The sequence below is a fragment of the Pteropus vampyrus genome, unplaced genomic scaffold (assembly GCF_000151845.1).
Source record: "Pteropus vampyrus isolate Shadow unplaced genomic scaffold, Pvam_2.0 Scaffold116, whole genome shotgun sequence".
Lineage (NCBI taxonomy): Eukaryota > Metazoa > Chordata > Mammalia > Chiroptera > Pteropodidae > Pteropus > Pteropus vampyrus.
Window position 1 is genome coordinate 398,292 of NW_011888897.1, and position 9,333 is coordinate 407,624.

Consider the following 9,333-nt stretch of genomic DNA (forward strand, 5'->3'; position numbering starts at 1 on the left):
TCTTGTATGGATAAGAATTAATCAGTTGTTTCATAAAACATTTCTAATTCCCTTTAGAGTTTCCTGTGGCTGCACCTACATAGTTCAGCCCCTTATTGGATTAGCTTGAGTACTCCATCTACAGAAAAATCATGGACTTCAGTGGACGATAACTCTTTTGAACCCCATCTGTAAATTCATCGTATTTTAGCTTTTTTTGTGGTTTTAATCTCATATTGTGTGACAAGAAAGACTTCTATGATATTGTTTGGTTTGAACTAAGTGAACAGGTATAAATTTCCTGACTATAACCTAATAAATACTCATGTAAAATGGTTCACACAGAGAGTTGAGAAACAAAGGAAATTTCACTCCATCCACTTGAAGGTTTATGTGTGAAACAGAATTTGCCACTGCTGCCTTTTTATTTTATTATCTAAGAGAGGAATTAGCAAGTGTAAAAATCTCTTATGAGAGTACGAGTTTATTTCATAAAATATAAATTTCTGCTCATTTTCTACAGTGATCGATAATTGTTAAGTGGAAAAAAATCAATGAATATTTTAGCATTATTTTAGACATTTTAGCTAATACTCATTAACTAACTTTTCTAGAGGGAATTTTTGAGAAATAAAACTGAGGGTAGGAAAAATTACTTTACTTATTATGTCATTGTATATTCTTTAAATTGTTTTAATGGTCATACTTTCTTTAAAAAAATTATAAAATATTTTTTGAGGTCCTCTTTAGAATGAAACAAACCACAGACCAAAAGCATGCAATGTGTCCAGGTGTCTCGTAATAACATAGCTAAAAAGAATTGTGATGACAATAAACAGTGGATTTGTCAACTGTAATCCATTCTGCAGGAAATAAGTCTCCATTTCTTTGACTGAAAACACCACATGAAGTTTGAACCTAGATCATAGGATAGTCCAGAGGGCTACTTGTGTCCTAGAGGGCTGTGTGCGTGTGTGTGTGTGTGTGTGTGTGTGTGTGTGTGTGTGTGTGTGTGTGTTTGTTCATTTATGAGTCTTGACACTGAATTCAGACACTGCTTATGGCAGTGTGGGTGTTCTGACTCACATTTAGTTCACAGAAATGCATGATGGGTTGCTATTGTTTCCTACTCACATACTTCCTGGGTGGTCTCAGAAGAATTTGATAGTCTTGCCTCAGATATTTTAAAAATGATCCCTTCTTACTCTCTTTCTCCTCTTGAATTCGGAAATCTATTCTTTTTTGACATGTATATCCAGGACTACTTAAACTACATTCCTGAGGAGATGAAGCTACTGGCATCCACATGCCTAGTTGTAGGGTCTTCCCAGAGAGAGGCATCTGATGGATAAAGAGATAAAGCTCTTGCTGGACTTCACAGTTTGAACAAGAGAGATAGAGCAAGTCTTTGCCAGACACCAGACACAAGAAGGTTGAAATAGGCAATCAAAAGATCATTGGGAAATTAGAGACTAATTAATAGTAGTTATCTGGAGATAAACTCTCTGGAATAGTGTTCATCAAACTATCATGCCTTATTTGAGTCAGAGTCAGCCTGACTCAGAGATAAAGTGAAGTCTGAGGATGATAGAATAGAGAGATCGATGGTATCAGATAAAAGACAAAACAGTGAGATCAATGAAAAAATTTAAGTTTGGCGAGAAGATAATATTCTAAGAAAAGGTGTAGTAGGTAAAGAGGTAGAGTCCAGAGATAAAGTGAGGTCTGTCTGCTTGGGGAACAGGATCCTGTATCTGTATGCACTTTGAAGAAAGAGAAGAAATGGCAAGTGGTGAGTGCAAAAAAAAAAAAAATCTAATAAGAACATGAAATCTAGTCACAGAAAGGACTCAGATGGCAGAGAGAAACAATAATAAGAGTAAACCAGAGAGAAGCTAAGATTAGGGGCAGAGAGGACCCTGTTTGCAAAGACAAGAAAGTCAATTACGAAGGTGAACAAAGCATACATGAAGAGTTAGCAGAACCCAGAGGATGTAAAACCATTGGTGGGGCACAAGGAAACTGATCAGTGATAATAGTGTTAGCTAATATCTGAGTGGCCTCTGGTGATAGAGAAAAGGCCAATGATGTGAGTAAAAGAAGCTCTGAGGGAGAAGGACTCCATGTGAAGTTATGACAAAATGAGAAGAAAGGAGATAGTGAAGGAGAATAGATGAGAGCTGAGATAGTAACCACTGGAGAAGTGCTTTCACAGAGTGCTCAGGACAAGATGACAAAAAGACCAGAACTAGAGAGAGCTAAGCAGCAGGTGGTTAGTAATTGCACCTGTGGTGTGTTTTCTAAAAGAGTGAATGTCAGAGATGGAGAAAGCTAAAGTCAAAAAGTTGTGGGAGCCAAGAGACAAAGAAGACACAGCCCCCAGAAGTTCCCCACACAGCAGCTCAACTTTTGCCATTGCTACGGCAGTGATCTTACTGCAAGAATTAGTGGCAGTCGCTCTTAAGAGAGACCTTGTTCATGTGGCTGCTGGAGACAGAAGATACAAGCTCTAGACCAGAGAACAGGGACAGAAGGAGCTGGTATTCCTAGCTGGATTCACATTTTCCCACATCCCTGACTTCTCCAAATTCCTTTTGTTTTCACCCTAAGGCTTTCTTCACATTGTCTTCCCTATGGTTTCTCCTAATCAAGGTCAACCTAAACTGTACTAGGGCTCTGGAATTTCATAGGTCATACAGGAAAGAAAGATCTGGGAAAGAGATTTACCTCTCCCTAGTCTCTATCCCAAACTGAGCCCACAAATCCATTATTTTGGGTAGAGTAAGTGGGAATCCTCGCTAACATAACCCAGTGTCTTATAAGAGCAGCTGATGTTATATATAAAAATGTATTTTGGTTATTTCCACTAAGAAGAGTTCTTTGATTTTTTTTTACCATATGCTTTCTATATTTTTCCAAAAATTCTTTTACCTCTCAATACTTATTTTTTTAGAAAGCAAGTACTAATAGATTTTTAACCCAAATATACCAATAACTAAGTTGAATGTAAGTGAACAAAACACTGCAAATAAAACAAGATTAGCAGGATGTGTTTAAAAACAAGGAACAAACAAAAATGGATCTCTCTCAACACTGAACAGCACAAACAGAAAAAAATTAGTAAGCATATAAAAGATTTGAAAAACAAAATTAACAAACCTGACCTAAGACATAGGTCCAATGACATATCATGAGCAGTACATGAAACAACTGAAATTTTTTTCTTTTCAGTTATACAAGGAATGGTTACAAATCTCCACAAGTTATAATGAACTAAGATTATACAATATATATCTGAGAACTTGGTAATATTAAGAAAGAAACAAAAATATAAGAAGAAAAAATCGATTGGCAATACTGTGGATCATATAAAAAAGGCTACCATGACAATTACAAAATATTTGAACTGAGTGATAGTACAAATATACATCAAAACATAGAGGTTATTAAGTGCTTTTATAAAAAAAATGTATAGGTGCATATCTTGAAAATGCTGAAAATCAGTCATCTAAGCATTTGCACGAAGATATTAAAAACAGCAAATTATATCCATAATAAAAGAGAAAGAAGAAAATTTCAAAATTAAGAGCCAATATAATGAATTTAATATAAACTGGAGACAATAAATACATTTGTATTTTTTAAAGCCAATTAAATTGTTAAGGGTGCATTGAGATTGATAAAGATAAAAACATGGAAACACATATAAGCAATATCAACAATAAAAAAGGGTACATCTCCACAGATTCTGGCAATGTTAAAAAGACAACAGAATAATAAGAGCAATATTATGACAATAAATTTAAAAATTTAAACAAAACAGTTTCTAAAAAGTAAACACAACTCACAAAATTTCATAAAAGGAAAAACTCAAAAATTTTCTTAACTCTAATAAAATTGAATTGATAAATTAAAATCTCCCAAGAAATCCCAGGCCCACTTAAGAAAGAAATAAAATCTATTTTACTCAATGTCTTTCAGACACTATTGGAAAGGCAAACACATCCTGAATTGTTTCATAGGGCCAAAACATTATGACATCCAAAATAAAAAGATATAAAGAAAGAAAAATTAGGGTTAATCTCAGTCACAAATATAGATGCAAAAATCCTAACCAATTTAGTAATATATAAACGATTTGACTTTATTCAAAAGCCACATGTCACCCTCTAGTGGCAGCCTGAAAAAATACACGGGCATCGTAACTGATTCTACAGAGTGATGGATTCTACTTGTTCCCGATTGAGGCCTTGTGGAAACATCAGAAAAGATCTGGGCCCATAGGATAAGAGACATTCTTTTCGTGGTGAAGAAAAGTCTCCAGAAAAATCACTGAGGAGGGTTGTATCAGCCAGAGTTCCACCAGAGAAACAAAACCAATAGGATAGATAGACAAATGATGATAGATGATGATAGATAGATGATAGATGATAGATAGATAGATGATAGAGAGGTAGGTAGATAGATGAGGATAGATATAGATAGAACTTATAAAGAATTTGTTTATGCAGTTAGAGAGAGAGACTGTATACAAAGAATCAATCAAGGTTACACAATTATGGGAGCTGTCTATGCAAATTCAAAATCTGTAAGGCAGGACATAGGAAGTACATGTTGGAAATTCTCTAGCAAAAACTGATGCTTCAGCTCATAGGTGAAATTTCTCCTTTCTTAGAAAACCTCAATGCTGTTCTTAAAAACTTTCAACTGATTGGATCAATCCCACCCAGATTATCCAGGATAATTTCCTTAATATAAATTCAACAAATCTTAGATATTAATTACATTTACAAAATACCTTCACAGCAACACCTGGGTTAGTATAGTTTTGATTAAATAACTGGTTATTATGCCTTAGTACATATAAAACTGACCATCTCATTCCACGCTTTGTCAAGTTGGCACCCATATTTAATGTCTTAAACAATATTTAGTCTCTAAATAAAAACAATAACAAAGTCATACTTCTGTCTATTATGATACTGCTATCTTAGATATAATAGAAAACATGTTAAACCTTTTCCCAGAAGAGGATAGAAAGTCCTTGGGTAATGTTTACTCTTCTCCTTAATAATTCTGTAACTTATATACTGAGATAAAAGTTAACTATTATTAATACATCTTATCTTAGAAGATATGGGAATAAGAAAGGGAGACAAACATAATAGATTACATATAAATACATATAGATATGTACGTATATGTACATATGCACACAAACATATTCACACATTCAAGCAAAATAATAAAGCAATACTCATAACAATTAGAGTCTTCATTTTTTGCAACCGATCACATAATCTAATTGGTATTTACAACTACCTGCTTCTACTACACATTCATTTTCCCTTTGCCCTCAGCAAGCACCTCAGCTGGTTGTGATTCTTTGCCTAGTGGAGTGATCCAAACATCCATTCCTGAAGGGCCTGGAACATTTGTATTTCTGCCTCAATGAGTAGTTGTAATTTTCCATTAAGTTAAATAACAGGACATGGTAGTACTAAGAAATGTTGTAAGGGATCTGTTATACTACAGACGTACTCTTCCCTACCTCTAATGTAAAGTAGCAGTTAAATTTCCTCTTAGAATCTGTATCAGCTGACCCATTCAGAATAGTAACTCCCTTCTTTGCCTGTTGATTCAGAGGCATGAGGACCCAAAGTGGCTGGGTCTTAAGTTCCGGTTCAATAAAATCATTATCGTGGTCTTGGTAGAAGCATTTCTTTCTTTAGAACTAAGACCTCCAGACCAGCAAAGCATAAGGTCATAGTAACAGGAAGCAAACATTTCCCAGTGCATCAATAGAGGTAATAGTGAGTGGTGCCACTCCTCTTCCTACTCTTCGATTCTTAGGCCTTTTAATACTGGCTGTGGGGAAAAACAAACAAACAAACAAAAGGGACCATATAGTATAAGCTGATTTGGAGCATATATTGCTTCCAAGATTGGTTGTTGGAGGGACTAGATGCAACAACTTACCCTTCACCTTAAAAGAGATATCTTGACATGCCCCCTACAACTAGATTTAGAAATTTCACTAAAGAGGCTTATATTTTTGTTGGATTTATTTACCCTCCGACATGCCAATTTCTTAACAATATATCTAGATTAATTGTACCTCTTGCTCACTAGATCTAATCAGCAAAACATCATCAATGTAATGGATGTGATGTTAGTGGCACAGAAAGGAGATTGAGGTCCCTGCAGACTAAATTATAATATAGGGCTAGAGAGTTGATATATCCCTGAGGTAGGACAGTGAAGGTATTCTGCTGACCTTGCTAACAAAAAGCAAGCTGCTCCTGGTAGTCTTTGCTAGAAGGTACAGAGAAAGAAAGAAAGAAAAAAAAAAAAAAGCATTTGCCAGGTCAATAAATGCATACCAGGTACCAAGTAATGTGTTAAATTCTTCAAGCAATAAAATCACATCTGGAACAGCAGCTGCAATAGGAGTCACCATCTGGTGATATTTACAGCAATTTACTGTCATTCTCCAAGATTCATTTCTTTTCTACATGAGTTAAACAGGTGGATTGAATGGATATCTGTTGGAAATCACCACCCTGTTTCTTTCAAGTACTTGAAGGTGGCACCAATCTCGGCAGTTACTCCAGGAATGTGGTAATTCTCTTGGTTTACTACTTTTCTTGTTAGAGGCAATTCTAGTTCCTTTGACGTGGTCTTTCCTACCATAACAATTCTCACTCCACAGGTCATAGAACCAATATTGGGATTCTTCCAGTTGTTGAGAATATCTATTTCAATTATACATTCTTGAATGACCAAATGATGGATTCAGAGACCCACTGGACTCACTGTGAGGCAGACCTAAACCAAAACTCCATTGATCATCTGACCTCTTTATGCCCCTACTCTGACTAGTGGAATCAATAATGTTTCAGGTTTCCTGAAATTAGTGTCAGTTCAGAACCAGTGCCCAATGACTCTTCTAAAGTCTGATTATTTCCTTTTCCTCAATGGTCATAGATCTTTTTGAGGGTGAGTGAGAAAAAGATTAATTACATAAACTTTTTTGCTTTAGTAGAGTCCTTCCTTAAGACACTTGCCCCCACTCTTGATTAAAGAGGTTTTGGGTCTACAAACTGGCTCAAGTCTGGAAATTGATTGAGAGAACATGCCCCTCTGTTTTTAGGATGCTAGTTAGACTTCTGTTAACTTGACCTAGAACTCTTGTACTTAAGGGAGGGCATTACAGTTTCTCCAAGCAAAACAAGGTTAACTTCTTCACACAGGAGTGGAAGGGCTACTTCTACTGACAAAGGGTTCAATAGAATTTAAAGTTCTATGTCCCTAACTTGCTCGAAATAGTCCCATATTTCCCATTCCAGTTTTTAAGATCTCATTCCCTCCCAATCAGTGCCCTCACTTTAACAAAAGACATCTTATAATGTTGAGAATACAGAAAATCCCTCTCTTCAGCTCCTCACAATGCAGCAAATCCCTCTAGGCCAAATTCTCTGCAAATTTTCTAAATATTTCTAGGGACTTGCCTAATTTGTCCCTAACACATTGTGACTGATAATAAAAACAAGTAGTGCAGACTCTCTCCAGCAGATGGAGCCATTAAATAAAGGTGTTCTTAGGAAAGCAACATTAGAAAACGTTTTCTCTACGATCTTCTGAGATACTGAGAACAACTATTAACATCAGTAAATGATTTACTCACTATAACTCACTGATGAGGAAGGAAAAAGAAAAAAATACAATGAGTAAATACCACACAAGAAGCTTAGGAAATGAGAGAAAAGAATTGAAATTTTATCTGTTTTTAAAACTGAAAACAGCAGAGAAGAGCTGATATGCAGGCTAGAGCGTGAAAGCATGAGCTGACCTATCTTCAGATATTAGTGACACATCACGGTCTCTGGTGATCCCCAGAAATAAGAGAGGGAGGGTGTGCGAGTATGATCTAGGGACTGGGGATGAGAGGGAGTAAGGAAGAGCTTCTCAGTTCCTCAGAGCCAGACAAAGCTGTTTACCGATATTGCTAAAACTGAACTGTACCCAGGAACTATAAAACTGAGATATGTGAGGATTCACAACAAAACCCAGACAATGCAGTGGACACGTGCCAATAAAATTTTGTATTCTCTTTGTCCCTACGTCACAGTGCTTCACGGATCTATTCAAGGTTGCTGTACAATGTCGTTATTTGCCATTTTAGAGGTATATTAAATTAATTTGAGTGATGAACAACACTATATTACCACTTATCTATTTTTGGACACATTGTTACTAATTTTTTCTACTAAAAGAGAATTGAAATCAAAATGAACATCCATCCATTATGAACAATAATTAGTTTATTAATTTATCAATTATATGTTTTCTACTAATATAAATCATTTCTCTCAAATGCTTCTAAGAAGAGAACTGATTTGACTTTATGGACCACACTGACTCATGAATCTGTCAGATAAAAAGAGGTCTTAAGATTAACATTAGCATATGATCTGCTTAATCAAATATTATGAATTCACTCTCAGGTACTGTTTATACTAATTATATGTTTGTTGAAAGAGTAGAAGAGAAAATGGAAGTATGGAAGAAATCTGGCTTTTACAGAACCCTATAAGTGACAACCCCTCAGTAATAATGTGATGATTTTTATGTTAGAAAGTTATGAAGTAAACATAACTATTTATGTTTAGATATCTAGTGGAAAAGGTAGTAAGTAATAAAATTTGATGTTCTGAAGGAATTTTTATTCAATTGGATTATAGTAGTCTCTTTCTCAATTTTGGAACTAATCAGATTATCAACTGTATGTAATCATTTGGTATGTGAGCTCTTCGAAGGGAGTCCAAATATATCAATCTCTTAGTAAGTTTAATACCAATTTACAATAGTTTCAAAATTCAGATTGAGAATTTAGTAAAATTTGGAAAGAAGTAATTCTGAACTCCCAAACTGTGGATGTATTGAGAAAACACAGAAATCATTTGTCACTAGTTGGATCACCATTTGTTCATCCCCACGATTCATTTCTCGTACAGCCCAAAGTTAGCCCAAAATTTTGAAAAAAGACAAGGATTAAAATATTTAAGTAAAGTAGTCCACTCATCTCATTTCTCAGTTTCTATTAACTATAGAATGATACATCTCCACTCTAAACATAGACGTGAACTATAAAACTCATACACAGATTGTGGTAATTAGGCTGTATAGTAGGAATAGTGGTGACAGAACCAGGACTGAGAATTTGAGGTACACCAGCTGGGGGGAAAAAAAGATCAGGCACTACAGGGTGAACATGGACACTAAAAATTAGATGCTTTTGTGAAAAATAATTGACTACAGAGGTATGAATTAGAAATTCATTTCATCATAATG